General features: G+C 37.2%; 1 protein-coding gene across 1 annotated transcript in view; it reads left to right on the top strand.

The window, feature by feature from the left end:
• The window catches only part of MRPS9 (mitochondrial ribosomal protein S9), a 59,487-nt gene that overhangs the window by 7,914 nt on the left and 35,307 nt on the right, over positions 1–16,266 (top strand). The gene's annotated exons all lie outside the window — the stretch shown is intronic.

The following is a 16,266-nucleotide window of genomic DNA, read 5'->3' as shown; positions in this document are numbered from 1 at the left end:
TAAATATATTACCATTTTAATCATTTTGTGTTTTTAGGCATTTTAGTTCATTTCCCATCTTTTTGTATACCTTTCCTAATTGTTTGTAAATGGTACTTCAGTATCATTTTAAGGCACCAGACCAACATTTTTGACTCAGAAGGATTTCTTATTGTCCTTCTAGGTCTAGGTGATTGGAGTTATGAGCCTTACAGCTCTTGTCCTGTTTTTTAATATTACGGTAATCTGGACAATACTTGAGGATATGAAGAAAACTATTTTTATAACACTAATTTTATCATAGGTAGTGCAGATATTGCTCCATTTTTAGAAGAGACTGAGGCACAAAAAGTATAAGCCCCATGTTCAAAAATATAAATATGGATAAAGAGAAAAGCTCCAAAACTTTAAACTTTGAACCTAGTGTTCTTTCTTCATATCTGCTTCATTTCATAGATAATGGACACCTGACAGTATCCAGAATGTATTACATAATTTTTAGCTACACACTCAAAAAATTAGGATTTTCAAGAATTGAAGAAAAGGATAAAAAGTAACTAGTTGTAACTAGTGTTTACATACTCAAAAAGTTAATTTTTTTTAAATTTTATTGGGGAATATTGGGGAACAGTGTGTTTCTCCAGGGCCCATCAGCTCCAAGTCGTTGTCCTTCAATCTAGCTGTGGAGGGCTCAGCAATAAGTCCAGTTGTCGTATGCAGGAATTAAACCGGCAACCTTGTTGTGAGAGCCCGCACTCTAACCAACTGAGCCATTAGGCTCCCCCAATATTTTTTTAAGAAGAACTGAAGAAGAGGACCAAAAACAAAATAAGATCTCCTTCCCCATTTAATACCATGTTTCCCTGAAAAGAAGACCTAGCCATACCATCAGCTCTAATGCGTCTTTTGGAGCAAAGATTAATATAAGACCCGGTCTTTTATAAAAGTAAAATAAGACCGAGTCTTATATTAATCTTTGCTCCAAAAGACGCATTAGAGCTGATGGTCCGGATAGGTCTTTTCAAGGAAACACAGTAACATTTAACCTTTAAAAAGATCAAGCAATAATGAGCATCTTGGCATAATAGTCATACTGTAGATTTGTGTTTTCCAAACAGAAATGTAATCTCTGCATCTCTGCTCCCCTAAATCTCTCTTGCGACAACTTCTTTTGCTGTTTCCTTTTCTTTGTTCCTTTCTTCCTTTGTTTGTTTGTTTGTTTGTTTCTTTTTTTTTTTTGGCTGCTTTATAGAGACATAATTCACATTTCATCTAAAGCATACAGTTCCCTGGTTTTCAGTCTGTCCCCAGAGCTGTGCAGCCATCACCAGTCTAATTGTAGGACATTTTCATCACCTATAATGAAGCTTTGTGCCCTTCAGCAGCCACTCTGCACTTTCCTCCTCCCCCAGCTCTAGACATCTACTTCCTACTTTCTGTCTTTGTAGATTTGTCTCTTCTAGACATTTCGTATAAACAGAATCATACAGTATGTGGTCTTTTGCAGCTGGCTTCTTTCACTTAGCATACGGTTTTCAAGATTCATCCATGTTTTAGCATGTATCAGTAGTTCATTCCTTTTTATTGCCAAATAATTTTCCATTATATGAATAGACCACATTTTTTTTTTAATTTATTCATCAGTTGACGGGCATTTGGATTGTTTCCATTTGGGGCTATTATGAATAATGATGCTATATACATGCTTGTAAAAGTTTCCATGAGGTCATATGTTTTCACTTCCCTTGGGTATGTACCTAAGAAACCACTGCTAATCCAGGGTCATGAAGATTTGCATTTAATGCTTTCTTCTGAGAGTTTTATAGTTTTAGGTCTTACCTAAGTCTGATTCATTTTGAGTTCATTTTTATATGTGGGGTAAGAAAAGGGCTCACCTTCTTTGATATCCAGCTGTCCCAGTGGCATTTGTTGAAAAGACTATTATTTCTCCATTGAAGTGTTTTGTCACCCTTACCAAAAATCAGTTGACTGTAAATATGAGGGTTTGTTTCTGGACTGTCGATTATATTTCATGGCCTATGTATTTATCCTTACGCCAGTATTACACTGTCTTTATTACTATGGCAAATTTTTAAATTGGGAAGTGCTGGTACTTCTACTTTCTTCTTCCTTTTCAAGATCATTTTGGCTATTCTGTCCCCTTTGAATTTCCATATGCATTTTAGGATGAGCTTATCAGTTTCTGCAAAGAACCAAGTAGGCTTTTGATAGGAATTGTGTTGAATCTCTACATCAATTTTGGGAGTATTGCCATCTTAATATTAAGTCTTCTGATCCGTGGACATAAGATATCTTTCTATTTATTTAGATCTTCTTTAATTTCTTTAATGATGTTTTATAGTTTTCAGAGTTTAAGTTTGGCATTCCTTTTAAATTATACCTTAGGAATAATTTTTCTAATGCTTAAATTAAAAGCATTAATTTCTTTTCTAAAAAATTCTATTAAGTAGAATTGTTTTCTTAATTTTATTTTTGGATTTTTTTTTTATTGCAAGTGATAGAAGTGCAAATGATTTTTGAATATTGATCTTGCCTCTACAACCGTGCTGAATTGATTTACCAATTCTTATAGTTTTAAAGTTTTTAGTTTTTAAGTGCATTCCTTAGGATTTTCTATACACAAAATGTCACCTGCAAATATAAATAGTTTTTCTTTTTTTATTTCCAGTTTGGATGCCTTTGCTTTCTTTTTCTTGCCTAATTGCCCTGGCTAGCACCTCCAAGAAAGCTGAATAGACATGGTGAGAGTGGATATCCTCATCTTGTTCCTAATCTTAGGGGAAAGCTTTCAGTCTTTAACCGTTAAACATGATGTTAGCAATGGGTTTTTTTGTAAATGCTTTTTGTCAGATACAGGAAGTTCCTTTTCATACACATAGTTTGCTGAATGCTTTTATCATAAAGATATGGTCAAATGCTCTTTTTGCTTTTGTTGAGATGATCATCTCTTTTATTGGGATGGTGAGTTCTGTTAATTGATTTTTTTTTTTCCTTTTCTTTATTAAATTAAAATAGTAACAAATATTTTCATATTATTGTTAGGACTAAAAAAAGACAAACAAGCCAAAAAAAAAAAAAGCTGATGACATAACAAATCACAAAGTCAACCATCAAACAGTCTTATTTTACCTATAGATTTGTTCTGGGAATGATAGATGCAAATGCACATTTTTGTTTGTTTTTTTAACATTGTTCAATGAGACATTACTTATTACTAGTAAAATGTTTAATATGACCTCGAGCTAACAAAGTTTTAGATGTCAATTAAGATTAATAAGAATCATAGATTTTATCCTGTATTAAACTTATACTTTAAAGGATGCAGGTTATTTTTTGATTGTTTATTTTTCACATTAATTGATTTGGGTATTGCACCAATTTATATTCCTGGAATAAATCTCACTTTGTCAGTGTGGATAATCTTTTTTTTTAATGTGTTTCCAGATTTGGTTTGCTAGCATTTTGCTGAGGATTTTTGCTTCTAATTGATTTGTAGTTTTCTTGTTGTTGTCTGATTTTGACATCGGGGTAGTACTGGCTTCATAGGATGAGTCTGGAAGTGTTCTCTCCTCTTCTATTTTTGGAAGAGTTTGTGAAGAATTGGTATTAATTCTTTAAATGTTTGGTTGAATTCATTATTGAAGCCGTCTGGACCTGGGATTTTTTTTGGGGGGAGATACTTTTTTTTTTATCACTGTTTGCTTTTAAAATTAGTCCTCCCCTCCTTGTAACCTGTGTGTCGATCCCACAATCCAACTGAGTTTACCACTAAGGCATTTTTGAGCATTTCTTTACTACTGTTTTGGATGTACATTGGGCATATTTAGCTGACTGAGAGAAAAAGAATCAGTTAACAGTTTTGTAATTCTGTCTGAAGGGATAAACATTTTCACAACATAAGATTAAAAATGAATTATGTTGCTTGGAGTGGTTCATTATTTGGGTGTTTAATTAGAATATTAGTTTGGGATGTTAAAATTATTTTCACAAGAATTTAATTTCTACAGAGTAGACATTATATATACTTTAATTCAATTACCTGGTTAAAAGTCTAGGCTCACTGTACAATTTTCACATAGGTAAATTAGGTGCCCTTGTATTTAGACTAAGCCATTTATTTATGTATTCGAAACTGGGTTTTCTATACTGCTTATTAACCAATTGCTAAAATAATGATAACCAAAACCATCTATGAAATGCATTTAAGCAAGCCTTTCTAAGATTTAAATGATCTGTTTTCATATATTAAAATCTGTGTACTTTTTTTTGTTAAGGTGTTTGCAACAGACACACTTTGGTGTCTCCATCTAGAGTATCCTTTTTATATTATTTAGAGAAATCTTAAAGGATTCTATCATTCAAAGCAGGTAGAAACAGTATGTTTAGTTCTGGTTTTTAAAATATAAAATTGTTTTCCAGAGAAGATACATTTGACATCACTATGTAAATATAAGAAGTACAGCTTTTCTGTACTTTTAAAACTGCTTGTGTATATATATCCAGTGAAAGTAAGTTGATGTTATTTTGTGTCATTGTGCTGATAGAATATAATAAAAATCTCCCTTGGATTTAGCCAATAAAGTAATGAAATCATGAATTTATATGAAAAAAATCCAATTCCTTCTTTCAAATATGTGGAATCTTTTCAAATGAAACTGAATTTCTTGTGTTGTGAGGAATATAGATGCAGAACATATAGAACTTTGTTAAATGGATGTTTACAAAAAATAATAAATTCATTGCAATTGAAGTGATGTTGTAGGAAGATGCAGAACCCAGGAAAAGGAGATTTGTTGCAGGGTCACTGACTAGTAATGTTTAGCAAGTCACAGCACTCTGTCACTTGATTTTTCTCATCTCTAAGCTGATTGCCTACCTGAGAATGTAACTAAGGAGCGTGAGATTAATGCAATGTGTTATTGTTCTCGTTACTGATAATTGTAATAAATAAAATCTACCATAACTTGAATTACTTACTTGAATTATGTAACTTGAATTACTTCCTTCTAATTGCCTTTGTCTCACAAATGTTCCATATCACCTGAGACTGAATGTTGGGAGAATAATCTGAAATACTGTTGAACACATTGATTTATCGTTGAGTGACTTAAACTGGAGGTTGCATTATATACTAGGTTCGTGTTTTGTCTCACCTCACTCACTATCTAAAAGCCTGCATGGGAGTAAGTGTTAGCCATTTTCCTTGACACCAGTGACATAATTCTGCTGTGCTATACTTCCCTGCAAGTGATTGATCTGCTTCACTAGTCTCACATATTGTATCAATGAACTCTTTTGGCATTTTATTAAATTTAGTGGACTCTCATTGGCATCTGAGTAGATATAAAAGCAAAGAGGACAGTGGCAACCAACAGTTACCAAGGCGTTAACATTATATACCCATTATGGTTCCTGTTTTCATTATGTTTTTGAAACTTATTTTAGTAAGAGTCAGCTGTGTGTGTAACCTGAAAGAGAGACTGTATAGCTGAGGAACCTTGTTTAGCATTTCATTTCTAAAGACAAAAATAAATACTTTGATATCCAAAATCAGGGAAATATTTTAAGGTTCCAGGTAATCTTTGGAAGAGCATTGTGATTACTGTTACATATTTAGAAGTTATAATGCTTTTTATGATGTGTTTGGCTTTTAATATATAAATTAAGGTAGGTACAGTAATTTTTCTGTTAATGTGATCAGGAAATTAGATACACCACTAAAAGGGAATTTTCCAGATAAGGGAAACCTATTTTTAATTGTTTTTTGTAATGAAAATACCACTACTTACTAAAAACCTCTTATATGTGTGCAAGGTGCTGTCGGGAGCCTGGTATGCATTAGCTCATGTAATGTTTATAAAAACCTGTGGGGTAGTACATATTAATTGTTGAAGAAACCAAGGCTGTATATACACAGTCATTCTGTATCCAAAGTCTGTTTTTTCTATGCTTTTAAAGATTACTTTGTTTTGTTCACATTTTCTACTATAAGTAGTGGTTTCCCCAACCTTGTAGAGTATAGGGAGTATAATTCACCTTTATACTGCCTCAGGATTTTCCTTTCCGTGTGGTCGTTAAACTGTGATATGCCGACTGGGGCACAGGTGCATGTTTGTCCCTGTCCAGAACGTCCTGGCCGTGCTTTGTTCTGCATCCCGCCATGTCCTTTCCTCTCAAGATGGCTGGGTCTGTGCATCTGCCTCTAGCTGCTCTCGCCTGCCTTCCAACCTTCTGGCATAACTAAACTTGTTAGGCATGTGAATTAAAACTAAGAGCAATTGGACTCAGCATGAGGACCTTTGTGCCCTTCCTACTAAGCAAAATCATGAATTTATTATGTCAGCTGTGTCTGCTCTTCATAGGCCTTTTCTTGTTGATTTCTAGGTTTACCACTTTATTCCAGAAAGTTGCATTTGAATAGAAATATGGCCTCTGGCCTCCCTGAGTGCAGCATGTATAACTTATATGTGAAAAATATACTTAGCTAATTTTATACGCTAGTGTTTCCTTAATTTAATATGGCTTTTAAAAGGAGTTCAGAGGTGAGTTGGTAAAATAAAAAGAAACATCATATAATTTTATGAATAAAAGTAATTCTGCTTGTCACTGTTGATATTTACTTTAAAGTTACATTATTCAGAAGATTTTTAATTATTATTAAAGTTGTATATCTGCTAAAAATTCTTTTGCAAAATTACTTTGTTGTATTTAATATTCAATCTTGGTATTAAATTAATTTAAAATATTATTTTTGGTTGGTAAAATACCAAACTAATAAAAAGAAATTAGTCATGGACAAATACAGATTTTTCTCTGTTTCCAAAAGTTTAATTTTGCCTGATTTTTAAAAGTATATCAAAAAGAAAGAAACCACCTATTGTTCTTTCCCACTGAATCACTATGGTGCTACCAATAACCTTCAGAAGATCTAATACAAGGAAAAATAGGTCCCTTCTAACTATCAGAAGTGTATAGGGTACGATCAAAAAGTATGGTGAATGTTTAAATTTAAAAAATGATTACAGTGAAAGACATATTGCTGTTAATCCCCCTCAAAATGCTCCCCCTCCCTTCGAACACACTTATCCCATCACTCTTGCCACTTTCTGAAGCAGTTTTGGAAGTCCTCTTTTCTGAGTGTCTTTAGTTGCGCTGTCGTGGCTGTCTCGATGTCCTGAATCAATTCAAAACGTTTACCTTTCATGGTCATTTTGACTATGGGGAAGAGCCAGAAGTCCTATGGTGCCAGATCCGGTGAATAAGGTGGATGAGGACACACCGTCATGTTTTTATTTGACAGAAATTGCTATACCAGAAGTGATGTGTGACATGGAGCGTTGTCATGATAGAGGATGAAGTAAAGACACTCACGCAAAAGGACTTCCAGAACTGCTCCAGAAAGTGGCAAGAATGATGGGATAAGTGTGTTCGAAGCAAGGGGGAGTATTCTGAGGGGGATTAATGGCAATGTGTCTTTTCCTGTAATAAATTATTTTTATTTAAACATTCACCGTATTGTTTGATCACACTTTGTATGTGGTGTCTTGCTGAAAGGACTTAAAATGCATGCTAAATATTTTGAAAATAGGTCTTAATGCAGTGGTTCTCAACTCCTGTTCCATAAATGTTTCACAGGTGACTGCCAAATGTTGATCAGTGAATAATAAGTGTTTTGGGCTGTGACAGTATATGTTACTGTGAGGAGGAATCTGTCAGATGAACACTGAGCTGAGTGTGTTTTGTAGTAATTCAGCATAAAGCACTTAGCTTTGGTCAAAAGAAGATTCTATGTGTGGAAACTATAAAGAAATATGCCCCATAGCATGTAACAGAGGCAGGGCAGAAACAGTTGTCCTCAAATAGTGACCCAAGCCTAAATAAGACTGGCCTTGTGAACAGTGCAGTCTGTGCCCATGGAGTTTTACAGACGTTGTAAAACATTGTTATATTCGAGTGGACATTGGGTTACAATTATTGCTAATCTGTTTATTATCATAGTCTTTTAATCCTTTCACATGTACCATCAAAAATTATTTTTCTCGAAATTATGCTGTAAACACACAAAGTTGAGAACCACTGATACTTGCATTTTGCTTTTTGAAGTAAGCAGTATCAGTTATACATTTTTTAAGTTGGAGACATTTCAGTTATATTAAATATTATGAATACAGAATTACACTTGCATTTACTAATGTCACTGGGAATTAAAAGTTAACTTCGACATTACTATAGAATTTCAGGAAAAAAGCCAGCAAATTGATATATAACACTGCTGAAGTCTACCAATTACTTTTTAATTGGTATTGTAGACCTCATTCTGAAACGAGAATGTTTTATTCTCCTAAGTGTGAATATGCCGTATGAAGTTTCTCTAATTGATTTGCTGTGCCCATTCCATTTGATGTATCATTTTTCACAATATTTCATAATTTGTGCTCACTTCTAATGAACAGAGTCGTTAGGACAGGCATGTCTAAGTACAACTGACAGCTAACATTAGGTGCCAGATGCAGTTTATAAAGCTATGTAGAAATGTAGAGAACAGTTTAAATAAATTAGCACCTGTACATTAGTCTCACTTGCTGGTAATTTATAAGCGAATCAGTAGAGATGACATTTAGGTAAGTCATTGATCAAGTTAACAGCTGCAAACCCACTGCCCAGCTGGGATAGCTAATTAATTGAGATTGCATTCCTGACCCACTGCTTCTCCTGGGTTGTCTGCAATGCTTTCACACTTTGACATAAACCAAAGGATATTGTTAAATACTTTGCCTTCATTTCAGGGAACCCTTCAATTACCAATATTCTAGGTAAAATCTAAAAAAGTAAGAAACGTGTACAAATGAGAATTACTTTACTCCATGACTTATTTAGATTAATTTTAAAAAATTTACATTCTTTGTTTTTGTCGGTACTTTTTTTGTTTTGAATTCCGATAAACATGCTGTTGCCTGATGAATTTCTAAAGGACTCTATCAATACTTACCATTAAATGTATACAGGTGCTTTTGGACTTAATGGTAAGGCTACATCTTGATAAACTCATTGTTAAGTTGGAAATACCGTAAGTCACAAATACACACACCCACACACACACACGACATTTAATACACCTAACCTGCCGAAACTCATAGCTTAGCCGCCCCACCGTAAACGTGCTCAGAGCGCCTCCGTTAGCCCACAGCTGTGCAGAATCATCCAACACAGTGAACACACCAGCGTGTGTCGGTTGTTCACCCTCGTGATCGCATGGCCCACTGAAAGCTTCGGGCTCTGCCACAGCCCAGCATAAGGAGAGTATTGTACTGTACATCGCTAACCCAGGAGGAGAGCAAAATTCAAAATTTGAAGTATGATTTCCTACTGGATTCATATTGTTTTTGCACCATCGTAACGTCGAAAAATCATTACATCGAACCATTGTAAATTGGGGACAGTTTGTATTCCATCTTTTTATTTTCCCCAGGAGAAGTAGGGGTTTTTGTTTTTGTATTTTTGTGGCAACCAACGATTGAACCGAAACCATATTTATAACAATTTTTCACATGTGAGATTAGTTTAAAATACCTAAGAACTTGGCCAAATTGAATTCCATACAAATCAAGAATTGAATATAGGAATTATTAAGGTAGAACTTATTATGGGAAAACGCCCTTTGTTTTCCTGTGGCTCAGATTTTCTTCTGAGTGAATTTAAAACTAAAAGATTAAGGCATCAACATCAACAGCCTTGAATCAGAATAAGGCCATGATTTTGCACCTGGTTCAGGTATGTTGTTCTTAGATGTTGGTGATGTGTGAGTAACAGATTGTTATAGGCACATCCAAAGGCTGGTTCCTAGGCTGAGAAAAGGTCTCTTGAAATACAACGAAGCCTAAAACAAATAAAAATACTAGACTAGTGATACTGTTTTCAAGCTTCTCAAAAAATCATTGAGTCCCAATGGGTACACATATTTTTGTTTTTATGGAGGGATTCGTTTTCTTAGTCTCAATAATATATTTTCATGGTGATTGCTTAGAAGTGGAAAAGTACTTATTATAGATGATTATGAAATTTCTGTTAATTCTGTCATGGTTGATAAACTTGGTCCAAATGGGCCAAACCCCAGTTCAGATGTGAGATGCCAGTTTCCCTCTAATTTTAAGGCACTCGAGGGCTTATGCGATTTCCTGCTGGTGCTTTTTGTCTAGTGCTCGCTCGGTGCCACACACGCACAGGATGTCACAGGACACAACAGGTGACAGGCATTAGCAGAGTCAAGTAGCTCCCTCACCACCATACTCCCGTGGTTTTCTGGTTGACTTAATATCCCCATCATAATATTTCAATTTTTTGTTGTGTTTTATCATGCTGATATACATATTTGTGAATTACATATCAGAAAATGGCTTAAAAAAGTATTTTAACACTTTCTTTGCCTTTCTGTTTCTCATTTTCTTGTCTGGTTGTACTTCTGAACCTTTCCTAACCAAATCTTGACCTTAATTTAAAATTTTATGTGAAATCGTCCATCTGTCCCAACCATTTGTCTTATGTATTGTTTATTATCATCATCTTATTTGAGATGCCCTCCTGAGCTGTATGTTGAATTGGGAAATTGTATTTTTAGTTGCGGTATAGTTTGGGAAACCCCAAGGACTCAAGAAGTCAGCTCATGGAAAACTGGATCTTCCATGAACTGGATCTTCCATGAACTGTTTTCCAGAGGCTGTCGAGTGGAAGGACTGAGGGTGAAGTTGTCTTCCGTCTGCAAGGAGAACTTGGGGAAGTCTCTCGAGCCTGTGGCTTTTGAGAAACTACTTGAGGAAGCCAAAGGGGCAGTGGGGGTAAGGGTATAGATGGAGAGTTAAATTTGTATTTCAAAGGGCTTGAACAAATGCCTTTCTACTAAAATAAATGTCAAGTCACACCATCCTAATAGACCAACTTAGGGGTGTAGGGTGTACCTGCCACTGGGCTAATTTCTCTAGACATGACCAAGGGAAAATCAGAAGATTTGATGACAGGGCATGGGAGAAAGAATTGGTAGAAAGCAACAAAAGTTTGGATGTGATACTAGGATACTTAAGTGGGGAAATCCTAAAGTCAATTCATAGTTGGAAATTGGCAACTATGTATATAAATTTTTTTCAAGCAACTCTGTATATAAATTTGCTTGAAAGGAAGAGGATCAAAGATGGCACTCTTGAGGGAACCAACATTTAAGGTAGGGGCAGAGATGTGTTTAGAATAGACCAAGCAGGGACTTGCAGAGGCTGGAGGGGGACCTGACCACAAGAGAGGGGAAGACAGCCACTCAGATGGAAGAGACCTGAAAACAGTCACGAGATCTGAAAAGAAGCCTTGGTGATTCCTGTCCAAGCAATTGTAGGATTGGAGTTACGATGAGGCCAGATTGAAATCTGCGGGGAGAATGAGGTATTTCAGGAAGTGAGTCCTTACTTGTAAGGGATGTGAGTGGGAATCGAGGGTTGTTTCGTGGCCTGGACCCCAGGAGTCTTGTTTCGATGGCTCGTTCACTTGCGCACTGGGGTGGCTCACAAATACGGCAGCAATTGGTACGTAGAAGGAAAAAACGAGCTCATCAGCCCTTTGTGATTGCTTCATGTAACGTGGAAATTGAAGGCAGTTAAAGGATGGGAGAGAATGGACTAGCCGGATGGTATGGGTCCTGAAGCTGACCTCTCTGCTCTTTGACCAAGGTGGTGGCAGCTGTAGAAAAGCGTGGATAGTGCTCTGATAGTGGTGGAAATAGAGAAGGGAGATAACGGAGTCCTGGTGTCACAGGCAAGGTTGTCTTTGATCTGGGTCTCAAAAGACAAACAGAAATGTGATAAATGGAGAAAGAGAGAAAACAGTATGTAACAGTACTTGTTGAGAAAGGAAGAAGTGACTGTTAAGAAAAGCCAGAGGAAAGTATCACTGAGAAGGGTAACTGACCACCCTCCTTGTGACATAAATAGTTCTGTCACATGTCCTGTGTGTATTATTTTATTATGTCTCATTATTTCATGTATAATCTTACAACAGCCCCCCTACTGGAGATTATGTGTGCATCTGTGTCCACTGCTAAGAGTCAGGAGTCGTATCTTACCCATCTTTCCAAACTAGCAGAGTGCCTGGAACTGAGGTGGGATGAATATTTGTTGAATAAAATTTGTCAGTGTAAATAAATGGTCAGTTTCTCTTCCTTTGGGCACATTTGGGTTTTTCGTGTAATTTTTACCACTAAATAGCTGAAGGTCCTTGATGTCAGTGAAGAATACATTTGTTTTCTGAAAGGACTAGATTGGTTCCCTGTAAGAGGCAAGGGAGAGCACATTGCCAAATTACATCTGAGAAGGTTCTGCTGCTTCCATCTGTGAAATAGAACCAATGAATGCGTGACTGTTTTGTCCATCCTCAAAGGATGTGGGAAAGTGCTTCACATAGGCCAGACATTTTTGTGTGGCTAACTTTCACCAAGTGCCTGCTGTGCTCCATGCTTTTATGAATACCTCATTTAATCCTCACCACAAATGGATGAAGTTGACGTCTTTACAAATCAGAATCACTGGAAATGGTGGTACTTGAGAAATATTTTTATGATTATAAGATACAGTAAGCGTTATGTTATTTACAGATTCATCCTATTTTCATGTTTACCACCCCCTTCAGAATTCAGAAATGCAGTGAAAGTAAGGGTTGATAACATGTAATGCTCTGATCAAAACATAGCTATAGGCTGTTCAACTTCACATTCGGGTCCCATACCCCGAAAATGTTGGTTCACGTCCTTCCCGTACTAATAAACCCACTCATCTTCGCTACAGTCTCATTCACCATTATCCTGGGGACCCTTATCGTAATAACAAGCTCACACTGACTGCTTGTCTGAATCGGCTTCGAAATAAACATACTGGCCATTATTCCCAGGATAATAAAACGATCCAACCCCCGATCCACAGAAGCCTCCACCAAGTACTTCCTCACACAAGCAGCCGCATCCATGCTACTTACATTGGCCGTAATTGTTAACCTCCTTCACTCCGGCCAATGAACCTAAGCCCAGCGGCCTCAGCCATCATAACCCTAGCCCTCACCATAAAACTAGGCCTGTCCCCATTCCACTTCTGAGTCCCCGAAGTAACACAAGGTATTCCCCTATCATCAGGCCTCATCCTCCTCACATGACAAAAACTAGCCCCCTTATCAATCCTTTACCAAATCTCACAATCAACCTAGATATCCTACTCACCATATCTATCCTGTCTGTTCTAGTCGGAGGATGAGGGGGACTTAACCAAACCCAACTACGAAAAATCCTGGCATACTCCTCAGTCGCCCACATGGGATGAAGAACAGCTATCATGGCCTACAACCCCACCGTAGCACTACTTAACCTAATTCTATACATTCTAATAACAGCCACAACCTTCATATTATTCATAACCAACTCATCAACCGCCACACTATCCCTATCGCACCTCTGAAACAAAATACCCATGTTAACAGCATCTATCCTAGCAATTATGCTATCACTAGGAGGCCTCCCCTTTCTCTTGTTCTTATTAGAAATATGTGCTATTTGTTTCAAAAGGATATTCACCCCGACGTGAGCTTTAACTGGGAGTTAAGCAGACACAGAAAGCAACAAAATTATTTATTTCATAAAATCGAGGTAGTTCTTTGTTTGCTTCAGAATCTGTAAGAAGTCTGTTTAGAATGCCCATCGGAGATAAATGGAAGTCAGGTCACATTAGTGCCAGTCTCCGCATACTCTACAGATGACAGACAGCATGCTGGGAATGTGTCTTTTCTATTTTGTATATTTTATTTTGTTGAAAAACAACTGGTTTGTCTTATTTACTCTTCCCTCCTTTTTTCCATTTTCATTGTTTTTACTGAATTTGCAATTTTGCTTTTTACCTGACATGGTATCTTTTGCTCTGTGAATCTTCTCCACAGTACTTGGTATAAAACCTAATATAATTTGGTACAAATACATATAATATAGTTGGTACAATATAGCAAAGTATATTGTATACACTATAGTAGTAATTAGTAATATAGTGTATAGTATAGTATAGTATAGTTGGTAGAGTTGGTTATTATTATTACAACCTAATATAGTGAGGAATTATAAATTAGTAAATATGTGTTAATTTACTTTTAGCTGAGAGTTTTTTTTAAAAGGCAAAGCCACTTTTCCTGATCCTTTCAGATGAATTTCAGAATACTTCCAGCAAACTTTTTGTTAGATTGTTTTCATTTTTTCTTTGAAACACGGATTGCCTTTAAGACCTAGACATCGTTTGCAATTGATGGTTTATTTTCAGGTTCTACCAATTAACTGTATTGTGGCTTTTCTAAGTCTTCTTTTTCATTGGAAATCCAGTTGTGTGGTGGAACTCTTCCCATTTTCATTTCCCTCTATTGGGTGGGCACCTAAGGTAGTAGTCATTTTCCTATTTGAAAACGATGCCTGTGGTGGCTTGAAACTGACTTAAAAGTCAGCTGGATTTCCTCTTTGTAATTATGGTGACCTCACTCTAAGCTGAAGAGTGGAACCTAGTCTTCCGCGCCGCCGCCTACTATTCTCACCCAGGCCTGGGAGTCAGCAGCCATTTTCCTAAGACCTCGGAGCAGCTTTGGGGCTGCTGTGTGTGACGGTGAGAACAGGCCCGCTGTCCAGATGGCCCACACATGCTGTGGCTCCTGCCCGCCCTGCTGAGACAGGTTGGCTTCGGGAAGTCCTTATATACTTTTAAAATTTGTAACATTTTCCCACCAACTTTTTATTTTAAAAAGTTCAAAAATCCAGAACATTTGAATATTCAATGAATGCACACATGAATGTCTGTACACCCTTCACGTAAGTTTGCCAGTTGTTAACATTTTGCCGCATTTCCTTTCTCTGTTTATATAAAAATTTTTTTTTTTTTTTATTGGGGAAGGGGAACAGGACTTTATTGGGGAACTGTGTGTACTTCCAGGACTTTTTTCCAAGTCAAGTTGTTATCCTTTCAGTCTTAGTTGTGGAGGGCGCAGCTCAGCTCCAGGTTCAGTTGCTGTTGCTAGTTGCAGGGGGCACAGCCCACCATCCCTTGTGGGAGTCAAACCGGCAACCTTGTGGTTGAGAGGATGTGCTCCAACCAACTGAGCCATCCGGGAGCTCAGCGGCAGCTCAGCTCAAGGTTCCGTGTTCAATCTTAGTTGCAGGGGGCGGAGCCCACCATCCCTTGCGGGAGTCGAGGAGACTTGAACCGGCAACCTTGTGGTTGAGAGCCCACTGGCCCATGTGGGAATCGAACCCAGCAGCCCTTGGCATTAGGAGCACAGAGCTCCAACCGCCTGAGCCACCGGGCCGGCCCCTATATAAAAAAAATTTTGAGCGAACCATTCAAAATGTAGATGTAACACTTAACCCTTAAGTATATCACCCATTTATTTAACCCCTGAATACATACATTCTTTATCCCACTGTCTCCCACAATACCACTGTTACGTCTAATGCAGTTATAATTCTGTAATGTCATAGTCTATATGTAAATTTCCCCAGTTTCCCCCAAAACGTACTTACAGCTAGCTAGTTGTTTTGTAGAATCCAGGCCACTTGTCGTGTACAGTTGTCCCCGGAGTTCTGGCTTTCTCTTTGCTTCCTCATGATCAGATTTAGAATGTATAAATGACCCTACTTACATGATATTGGAGCCTTCTCATTGCCTCACACCAAGAGATGCATGGTCAGTGTGTCCACTGTTGTCTGTCTGACCCCTTGGTTAAGGCAGTGGCCACTAGGCCTCCTTATTGTAAAAGTTGCTTTGCTCCCTCTGTACCTAGTAATCCGTAGGGTGATTTTGAGTCCATGTGAATATTCTGTTCCCCAATAACCTTTTAGCCACGGACTTTGGCATCCACTGATGATCCTTACCTGAAATGAATGATTACCTGGGAAGTTGTAAAACAGTGATTTTCTATTCCTGTCGTTCCTTATACTTTTACTAACTTTTATTAAGGTATGATTTTATAAAGTGGCTTTCTTCAATGTGTGTGTGCGCATACACATGGACACTGGTAAACATATACATACCCATACATACTGAGTGTGTTATCAGGCACTGTCATTGTTCTTTCTGATGTTCAAATTGTCCCAAGTTTGGCCAAGTGTGGGAGCCCCTTGAAGCTGGCGTCTGTGTGCTTTTGAGCACTTCCTTGTTTTCTAGCACAGGAAGTTACCTCAGCCTCATTTTGCACTCTCCTTGCCGTACACCTACAATC

The sequence above is a fragment of the Rhinolophus ferrumequinum genome, chromosome 13 (assembly GCF_004115265.2).
Source record: "Rhinolophus ferrumequinum isolate MPI-CBG mRhiFer1 chromosome 13, mRhiFer1_v1.p, whole genome shotgun sequence".
In the NCBI taxonomy this organism is placed as follows: Eukaryota; Metazoa; Chordata; class Mammalia; order Chiroptera; family Rhinolophidae; genus Rhinolophus; species Rhinolophus ferrumequinum.
Note: the sequence above shows the minus strand (reverse complement) of the source record. Positions and strands in the feature narration are given on the sequence as shown.